The sequence below is a fragment of the Mesoplodon mirus genome (genome assembly GCF_964341445.2).
Source record: "Mesoplodon mirus genome assembly, chromosome: 19".
Lineage (NCBI taxonomy): Eukaryota > Metazoa > Chordata > Mammalia > Artiodactyla > Ziphiidae > Mesoplodon > Mesoplodon mirus.
In genome coordinates, this window is record NC_138995.1 from 27,970,630 (window position 1) to 27,981,096 (window position 10,467).

A 10,467-nucleotide genomic window follows, 5' to 3' on the forward strand; every position below is an offset into this window, starting at 1 on the left:
CTGAGCTCCACCTGAGACGGACAGAAAACTGACTTGAAGAGCCCAGGGAATTGACCCGCCCATCCGTCCATCCATCCATTTGTCCATTCATCCACTCACGCAGTACTTATGTATCAAGTTCCTGCTACGTGACAGGTACTGTGCTATCTGCTGGGAATACCTGGTGAACAAGATGGCCACGGTTCCTGACTTCACAAGAGCACAGAGGCTAGTGGGGGAGAAACGTGATCATCAAATAAGCCAGCGAATAAGCACAGTAACTTTGCATCTCTCAGAAGGAGGCCAGATTGAAAGTGAGTGGGAGGTGGGGTGAGGGGCCATTTTCACCCTGGGGCTGACCTGGGGATGATGAAAGGAGCCAGCCCTGCGTGAGCTGGGGGAAGATGGCTCTGCATGGAGGAAACAGAAAGCGCAAAGGCACCGAGGAGGAATGTGCTTTGTGGATTGAAGGAACAGAAAGAGGGGGGCAGGGAGCTGGAAGTGGGAGATGAGGCTGGAGAGGGAAGCAAGGCTGGCTCAAAGGGGGCAGTCAGGGTTGTCGGGATGGCCTTATAGACACTACTTCTGCAAAGTCAGTTTGACAGGTGGGAACTTGCTCCACAATATTCAGCAGGTGCAAGAAATGGTACACTGGGAACAAACAGCAATGTAGGTGATGGTCTGAGCACCGCCAAGCTGGGAACTGGGGAGATGGCCGAGACTGACCCCAAGGCCGTGCAGGATCTCACCTCGGAGGTGCAGACACCCCTGCAACAGATGCAAGATAAATTTCAGACCATGTCCGACCAGATCATTGGAAGAATTGATGACATGGGCAGTCGCATTGATGACCTGGAGAAAACTATCACAGACCTCATGACGCAGACTGAGGTGGAAGAGCTGGATGGTGAAGACAGATCCCTGCCACACAGAAGAGGTGAAGGTTGCTCATCTGCACTGGAATCTGGAACAACCTTTTTACAAGCCAAGAGAAGACGATGGTTTTTTGCAACTACTATGTGTAGACAGGTTTTATATTATAAAGTGTGCATTCTTCTTACCATATACTATAGAGTTAATTTATAGAGTGATTTCCCTCCCATGCCCCCCACGTTTCCTGAACACGGTAACTTCATATCTTGGACCTTGGTCAGTTGTGCTATTAAACACTAATACTTTGGCAGTTCCTGGGGGGGAAAAAGAAAGAAATGGTACATTGCTTTATTTTTCTAGGCTAACATTTAAAGCATTATTCTATTCCAGGAACTCTAAATGTATTAACTCTTCAATCTATACAACCCTTTGAGGCAGATACTATTCCTAAATTCATTTTACAGATTGGGAAACTGAGGAACAGAGGGACAGAGAGGCTAAATAACTCCCGATGGTCACAGAACTAGCAGAAACAAGATTTAAACTCAGGTGGTTCCAGAATCCACACACTGAGGTGCTCAGCCATGCTGCCTCAAGTCAAAATGGGCTCTACACTGCTTGCTTCTCAGAGTGGCATGCTACAGAGTCTCCCCCATTCCTGGGGTTCTCTTTCTAGGGTGATCAAAGGCCTTGGGGGCATGATAAGCAGTCTACAGAACTTGAAAGTGAGCTTCTGGCCTTTGGTCCATTCTGGTCACCACTGTCCACATGATCCATTAAAAATCGGGGAACTGGGCTTCCCTGGTGGCGCAGTGGTTGAGAGTCCGCCTGCCGATGCAGGGGACACGGGTTCGTGCCCCGGTCCGGGAAGATCCCACATGCCGCGGAGCGGCTGGGCCCGTGAGCCATGGCCGCTGAGCCTGCGTGTCCGGAGCCTGTGCTCCACAACGGGAGAGGCCACAACAGTGAGAGGCCCGCGTACAGCAAAAAAAAAAAAAAAAAAAAAAAAAAAATCGGGGAACTGGGTTGCCCAACTCTCCACATCAAGGGGGGACCTGGGGTCTTTGACTCTGGCTCCAGAGGGACCAAGCTGTTCCTATCCCACCCCATTAGAGATCCACACCTGCTTCATCCGCTTCACCCCTGAGGTCCGCCCTCAGTGGATCAAGATGCGCAAACCAGGCCTTGGCAGGGATTCACTACTGGCGCCTGATGGCTTCTGTCCCTGAACCTTGGCCAAGAAAATCAGAGCCTGAGGCACAAAAACTTGGCCTTGCCACTTGGACTGGCTTGCTGGGAAAAGCCTACTCTTTCTTTTAAGTCTCCTCCAATAATGAAAACAGAACTAAAATTAACGTCTCCAAATCCAGCCTGCCACCTTAGTTGGCAAGCCCTCATGGCTTTTGCTTTTAAAAAGAAACAATGTAAATAAAGTACCTATCACAGTTCTAGGCTCAGAATAGTTCTCAAGAAGGAGTATTGAAAAAAAGAGTATTAGGCCAGAAAAATCAGGTTCCACTTTTCATCTGTGTGACTCTGGGTAAGTTACTTTGGCCTCTCTGCACCTCATTTTCCTCATCTGTAAATGGAGGTAATGATATTTGGTGTTGTGGTGATGTTATGAACGTTAAGTGAAATAATGGATGTAAAGGAGACATTCGCTAAAACTCAGCTTCCTGCCACTCTTTTCCCAAGCAGAGGTGGGTATGTGTGCCAAGGTCACAGAGATGCTAGGATTCCCCCTTTCAGGCCCCTGGGCTGGCTGAGCACCAGGTCCCCACGGGGACTGACTACATTGGTCCCTATTAGGGCTGAGCAGGGCCATGCCGGGACTTCCCCAGTTGCTGGTAGACTTTCCAGGCTGAGCTCAGGGGACTTTCCTCTCCCGACCTGGACAAATGCCTAGAGTGGAAAATGAGTGAGGTCTGTGCCTCGAGGATCCATTGTTGGTGTCTAGGCTGCTGAAAAGGGGGAAATGGAACAAACAGGAATAGTGGCCCTTTCCCATTTTTGGTCTTGGGGGTCTGAAGCTGGAATGGGATCCTGAAATGGCTTCCCCCAAGCCACAAATCTGGCACCTGAAAGGTGTCAGGGGAGGACAGCTGACCATCCACCCAAACGCAGGAGGTAGGGCTGAGTGGGGCCTCAGCAGCTCCATCCAACGAGCACTTTCTCCCAGCCAGGCCAGGAGGGGAGCAGGCAGAGAGGGTCCGGCTTGGGCTCCAGCTCTGGGCTTGCCACTGTTTTCTTACCTCTAAAATGATGGGCCCATAGAAAGGTTGGTGGTGTAAGGCATGAGGGGAGGGTTCCAGAGGTGGAGAGCACAGGGCTTCTGCCCCAAAGAGGATGTTGGCAAATCACTCAGCCTGTGTGAGCCTGAGATCCCTGGAGTAGGAGTAGGGAGCAGCTCCTGCCCACAGCACTGATCTCAAAGGGAAGTTGTGAGCATCGGATAACCTCTATGATCTTGGTGACTTTCTGCTGTATCCCTGCATCCCCTCTCTCCACATTCACGTGCACGCGCGTGCGCACACACACACACACACACACACACCAGCCAGCCAGCAGGGCTTGTTCGTTATACCTCCAAAACACATCTTGAATCTTGAACTTGACCACCTTTTGCATCTCCACTTCCCTGGTCCAGCCACCATCATCTCTCATCCTCCTTTCCATGGCCTTCTCCCTGGACTCTTGATTTTTCTCTTGTCTCTCATGTCCTTTCTCCTACAGCAGCCAAAGGGATCATTTTGAAAGGCCAACTGAATCATGTCACTCGCCTGCTTTTAAACACTCCAATGACTCCAACACACACAGAAGAAAAGCCAAACTCCTCTTCCTGGCATCCCAGCCATGTGTGATATGGACTTCAGCCTCCTGCCACACATACCCTTGCCCCATTGGCCTTGCTGCCCCTCCAACAGACCACAGCCCCTCCCTGCCTCAGGACCTTTGCACTGGCTATGCCTCCCACCTGGAACACTGCTACTCCCGGCTTTGACTGTGCTTGTCTCTCCCTTTGGAACTCATTGTCACCTCCTCTGAGAGTGGCCCTCCCTGACCACCCTTCCTATGAGAGACCCTAGTCACTCTTTTTTTTTTCTTTTCATACATCTTTATTGGAGTATAATTGCTTTACAATGTTGTGTTAGTTTCTGCTGTACAACAAAGTGAATCAGCTATAAGATATATCCCCATAACCCCATCTCCCCTCCCTATCCCACCCCTCTAGGTCATCACAAAGCACCGAGCTGTATGTAGCCATCCGTTTTACACTTGGTAGTGTATATATGTCAGTGCTACTCTCTCACTTCGTCCCAGCTTCCCCTTCCCCACTGTGTCCTCAAGTCCGTTCTCTACGTCTGTATCTTTATTCTTGCCCTGCCACTAGGTCCATCAGTACCATTTTTTATGGTGGGAGCCCCTAGTCACTTTTTTTTTTTTTGGTGGGGAGGCTGCGTTGGGTCTTTGTTGCTGCACAGGCTTTCTCTAGTTGTGGTGAGCAGGGAGCCACTCTTCGTTGGGGTGCACGGGCTTCTCATTTCAGTGGCGCCTCTTATTGGGGACCACGGGCTCTAGGCGCGCAGGCTGCAGCAGTTGCAGCACGTGGGCCCTAGAGCGCTTGGGCTTCAATAGTAGCATCATGCGAGCTCAGTAGTTGTGGCTCACGGGCTCCACCGCATGTGGGATCTTCCTCCACCAGTGATCGAACCCATGTTCCCTGCATTGGCAGGCAGATTTTAACCACTGCGTCACCAGGGAAGTCCCCCTAGTCACCCTTGATCACTATTAAAAGAGACTTTTTTTAAGGTAAAATCGTGATTCTCACATAATTATAAAATGAACACAAGTCAAAGATTTCATCTAACTCAGTAATTTGTGGGGAAACCAGTAAGATGTTACAACCGACTCAAAGGACACACATATATTGGCAATCACAAATGGATTTATAATACAGATGTAAAAATGGTCAATATCCACAGGGTAATAATTAATTGCATTCCACTCCAACAAAATCCACTTGCATTTCCGTGAATAAGAATCATTTGTATGTAGAAGTAATGAAAGGTGCAGGCCCTTGAGAATCAGCCAGCCAGGACTGGTGCCCCAGACAGGACACCCAGTTATCTTTCTTGGCCTATTTCAAAGTCTCTTGCAAGTTTCCTGACATCCTCTTTCTTGCACTTAGCAGCACCTTTAACCTTTTCTTTTCTTTCTTTCTTTCTTTCTTTCTTTTTTTTTTTTTTTTTTGTTGCCATTTTACCTTTCACGTATTTCTTATCTTTCTCCCTTCGTCCCAGGCTTGAATGTGTCTTAAGGGCGGAAATTCTGTTTTGTATGCAAGCCTCCCCGAAATCCCGTGTTGAAAGGTACCCTTGCGACCTGAGGTCTTCTGGTCCCTGGGCAGAACCAGTGCGTGGGTAAGTCTGGGGTTAGGGAGGAGACGTGAATCACGAAATGACGCACTGCGGGAAGGAGGAGGCGAGGGACGGATTAATCCGCGGTCATTCCCTGCACGCTTACTGTGTGCCAAGCAAGGTTGCGAACTAGGAACACGGTCAGGAAAAAGGGTGGATTCGGCTGTGCCGCTGCAGGACTCGGTGTAACCCGGAGCCTGAGTAAATGAGTTAAACACACATACAAATGTGAAGTTGCAGTTTTGACGAATGTACGCGTGCCAAGAGACCCTGCTATATCCGGGCTTCACCTGGTTCGGGCGCCAGCAGAGATCTATAAGCCTGTGCGAGTGTGCGGACTTGACTGTTTCTCGCGCAACAGGCAAGAGGGCATGTATGCAGAAATGCAAGGGTACTTACAGATATGCAAGAATCAAAGCTGATGTGAATAGTAAATGCATGAATGCAGAATGAATGCCTGTCGGCGGCACGAACGCACACGGGTCGAAGTGATAGTCCTCGGTCTCTCCGCCGTTCAGAGTGTCCACCACACCGCGCGCGCCCTCTGCCGCTGCCCAGGCGCCTAGTTCTGCACCTTCTCGTTCCGTCTCGCTCCTCCCCTTCGAGCCAACGTCAGTATCTAGCTCCGCCCAACGCAGGGAGGAGAACGAGACAGTGCCCGTGGTTCGCTACGCATGCGCACACTAGAGCCATTTTGAAGAGGATTGCTGTAAAATACTTCTATCAGCAGTCAGGATGGCCGAGCGGTCTAAGGCGCTGCGTTCAGGTCGCAGTCTCCCCTGGAGGCGTGGGTTCGAATCCCACTTCTGACAAGCTTTCGGTTTTTCTTTTTTTTTTTTTTGCTTTTCACCTGAAGTGGCACATCAAATAAGTAATACTATTAATCTTTTTACGAAACAAGTATTTCCTTCTTAAAAGGTGTTTTTTTTCTTAATGATATTTATTTGACTTTTGGAATGTAAAAGAGAAAGATCCGATCTGAAACCGCAAAGACACTCTCCTTAGACCCTGGAACGGAAAAAGAGAAAAAAAAAAAAAAAATGGAAAGATTGTCAGAAGTGGGATTCGAACCCACGCCTCCAGGGGAGACTGCGACCTGAACGCAGCGCCTTAGACCGCTCGGCCATCCTGACTCTTGGATAAATGTTTGTGGCGTCTTTTTTAGTGCACTGTATGGTGCGATGCGGTTTGGAAATTATCCAAATGATTTTTGAGGTCCCTGGTAGCTCCAGATCCAACCACACAGCCCCTCGTCATCCGCAATCAATAACCACCCGCGTTGCCAAGATTTACCGTTATCCTTAAACTGGTTCAGTCTTTTTACTACTTCTATGTTTTAAATGGAAACTCTAGCCTGAACAGAAAATGAAAATTAGTTTCTCTTGCCATCAATAGAAAATAACCATAAAAATAAATACTATGGAAATGAAACTATATTATTAAATTCTAGTCACTTGCCAACGCTCGGAACCTGAAGTTTTGACATTATTTTTAATGACAAATACTATCGAAAGGGTCGAGACTATTGTTGAGCCCCTGGGGGAAGTGAGGAGGGGGTCTACATGATTCTTTTTGGAAGGGGGTGTGCTCGGTTATGGACTTTGCCATGGGCTCCTCCATGGATGGGAAGACACGGGCAATGGGATCCCATTCCACAAGTGTTTAGCTGAAGCCTCATCAAGAGAAAGTTGGCTTTTATACCTTTTTGTAAACTGGCCAAGGGCAAAGCTGGAGGATGTTAAACCTGGAGAAGAGATAATTTATGTCTATAAAACCCTCATGTGTACAAGGGATTTAGGTTGTGGCTGTTGATCCTTGCTCCGAGAACTGGGGCTTGAGGTGGGCATGCAATGGGTGAGAGGTTACCACGAAGGAAGGTTTCCACAGAAGAAAGAGTTTGCTGGAAAGAAAACAGGGTGCCTGTGGAGACAGTGATGTCCCCATCATTGGAGGCATTCAAGATGAGGCTGGACATTCACTGGCAGAAAAACTGGTAAAGGGATTTGACAGTTCCTGTTTCTTATTGCTGCTGTAACAAATTACTACTAACTTAAGAGACTTAAAACCACACCATTTATTATCTTATAGTTCTGGAGGTCAACACTGTGTTCCTTCTGGAGTCTCTAGGGGATATCCATTTCCTTTCCTTTTCCAGCTTCTAAAGACCACCACATTCCTTGGCTCATATCCCCACATCACTCCACCTTCTGCTTCTGTCTTCATGATGCCTTCTCTGACTCTGACCCTCCTGTCTAACCTCTTATTCTCACCTAACGCAAGTGTGTGTGCCCAAAGCACAGTGAGGCCAAACACACCTGAACATCAGAGTTTGGAGCAGAGAAAGATTTATTGCCAGGGCCATGCAAGGAGAACACGTGGCTTGTGCTCAAAAGGCCGGAACTCCCCCATGGGTTTCAGGGAAGAAGGTTTTATACGTAAATTTGGTGGGGGAGGGCTACAGGGTGTGTAACCTTCCTCTAGTTGGCGGTGAGGTAACAGGGTGGTGTTCTAAGAATCTCAATCATCAGCCTTCCGGTTCCAACCAGTCTGGGGTCCCAGTGCTTGTACTGAGCCTGAAGTTACCATCCTCTACCTGGGCAGGGGCCTTAGTTCCTATAGAAGAACTCAGAGATGTATGTCAGGTTTTCCTTACATCCCCCCAGGAGAAACCAGGAGGAACCAGGAGCAGGCCCCATGGCTGCACTATGGATTCTTTCTGTATTCCCTCACTCTAATTACTAATTGAATCTGCCCTTTGGAACTCAGAGAAGGTCTTAGAGGCGGAAACCTTTTTCCCACAAACAGATGGGGAGTACAGAAAGGCCTTTGTACTTGAGAAGGCCCCACAGGGTCCTGTACAGTTTCAATTCCTCCTTTCCTTTGATACTCCTGTCTTCAGGGGAACAGGTGTTGAATAGAGAGGTCAATCATAAACTTGGTGAGGAACTTGGTTTTAGGGGAACTTGGTTTCATTATAAAGATGCTTGTATTTACACTGGGTCCATCCTGATAATCCAGAGTAATCTCCCCTGTCTCAAAGTACTTAATTTAGCCATATCTGCAAAATCCCTTTAATCGTGTAAAGTAATATATTCACAGGTTCCAGAAATTGGAGGTAATTATCTTTGGTGAGGCAGCCTGTGTGTGTTTGAGGGGGGCAGAGGCAGGGTGAGAGGGAGACTTGTATATTTAAATTTTTGTACCATGTGCATATATTCTCTAGTCAAAAATAAATATGGGGCTTCCCTGATGGCGCAGTGGTTGAATGTCCGCCTGCCGATGCAGGGGGCACGGGTTCGTGCCCCGGTCTGGGAAGATCCCACATGCCGCAGAGTGGCTGGGCCCGTGAGTCATGGCCGCTGAGCCTGCGCGTCCGGAGCCTGTGTTCCGCAACGGGAGAGGCCCCAACAGTGAGAGGCCCGCATACCGCAATAAATAAATAAATAAATAAATAAATAAATATGATTTCACCAGGTGATCAAGGTCAACATCAATAGTGATAAGTCAGATTGATAGTTTGTCAGATTGATTTGATGTGCCCTTAAATGGCACTTGGCCCCACACAATTATTCTGAGTCTAATCATGAGAAACATCTGACCAATCCCAATTTAAGAGCATCCTACAAAATACCTGAGTAGTGCCTCTCAAAACTAGCAAGGTCATCAAACACAAGGAAAGTCTAAGAAACTGTCACAGATAAGCCTAAGAAAAGACATCACTAGTAAATATAATCTGGTATCCTGGATAGGATCCTGGAACAGTAAAAGGACATTAGGGAAAAACTGAAAAAAATCTGAATGAGGTATGGACTTTCATAATAATGTATCAATGTTGGCTCATTAATTCTGATAAATATACCATACTATAACTGAGCAGGACTCTAAGGGGCCTTCCCAGGACAGACCCCTCCCCCATATCCTCTGCTTTAGCTCCTCTCTGAAGTACATAGATAATAGTATCTGGTACACATTTCCTGAGTTGTTTTACTGATGCTAAAACCACCACCAAATGGAAGAAATTAACTACTTGATGATCATGAGCATGTAGCCCCCAGACCTATTGGCACCTAAGGATTGATAATGTTAGCCCCTGTGACACCACCCTGTTACCTCACCATAAACCAGTCAGAGAATTGTGCACGAGCTGATTGCATAACCCGGGACACCCAATCCTCACTTTGCCTTTAAAACTGCCTCAATGAAACCCACTGGGGAAGTTCAGGCTTTCTGAGCATTAGCTGCTCTGGACTCCTTGCTTGGCGCCCTGCAATAAACGCTGCACTTTCCTTCACCACAGCCCAGGGTCAGTAGATTGGCTTTACTGCACACAGGTGAGCAGATGCAAGCTTGGTTCAGTAATACTACTAATGCAAGATATTAATAACAGAGGAGACTGCGTGTGGGGTGTAAGTGAACTCTCTGTACTCTTTGCAATAATTCTGTAAATCTGAAACTATTCTGAAAACTTTAAAACTCTTAAAAATAATACAATTTCATAGATTATATATAACAAAACATATAAACTGTAAAATATATAACTACATTGTTTACACATTTATATTGTATATAAAATTATTTATTTAAAAAAATATATAACAAAATGTGTCTATTAAAGTCTCAGAGGCCATAAAAAATCTGGATCTGTGATTATCTCTGGATGGTGGCATTTATTGTGAATTTTTCTCATCAGTTACCTGCATTTGATATTTGTATAATGAACATAGATTACTTGGGTAATTCTTTTTTAATTAAAAAACTGTCAGGAAAAATTGGAGAAGGCTTTGGAAAAGGCAAAAAGATTCCTGGATGTTCTTTCAAAGGAATATTATGTGTTGTCTACAGCTGTGCTGTCTAATACAGAAGCCACTAACCACGTGTAGCTACTGAGCACTTGAGATGTTTTGCAATCTTGGTATGAAAAAAAGAATGCAAAATATCTCAATAATAATGTTTATATTGATTACATGTTTAAATGATAATATTTTGAATATATTGGGTTAAATATGATATATTATTTTAAATTGTTTAAAATTCAGTTCGTAAGTATGCAAACAAATCTTGTCTGGTAAATGGAATTGATTCCATCCTTGGTAGAGGCCAGTTTTGCATTTATTAGCAAATTCATTTCAGCATCCCTGATTGTGAGAGATATGTACATATATATATATATATGCATATATGTGTGTGTACTACACAG

The 10,467-nt window shown here is 46.4% G+C and overlaps 1 pseudogene across 1 annotated transcript; it reads left to right on the plus strand.

Annotated features, from left to right (window-relative positions):
* The first annotated feature begins 682 nt into the window (after positions 1-682).
* On the plus strand, positions 683-970 carry LOC309794570 (heat shock factor-binding protein 1-like; annotated as a pseudogene). Its single transcript has one exon. The product of its transcript is annotated as a heat shock factor-binding protein 1-like (transcript).
* Positions 971-10,467: the final 9,497 nt, after the last annotated feature.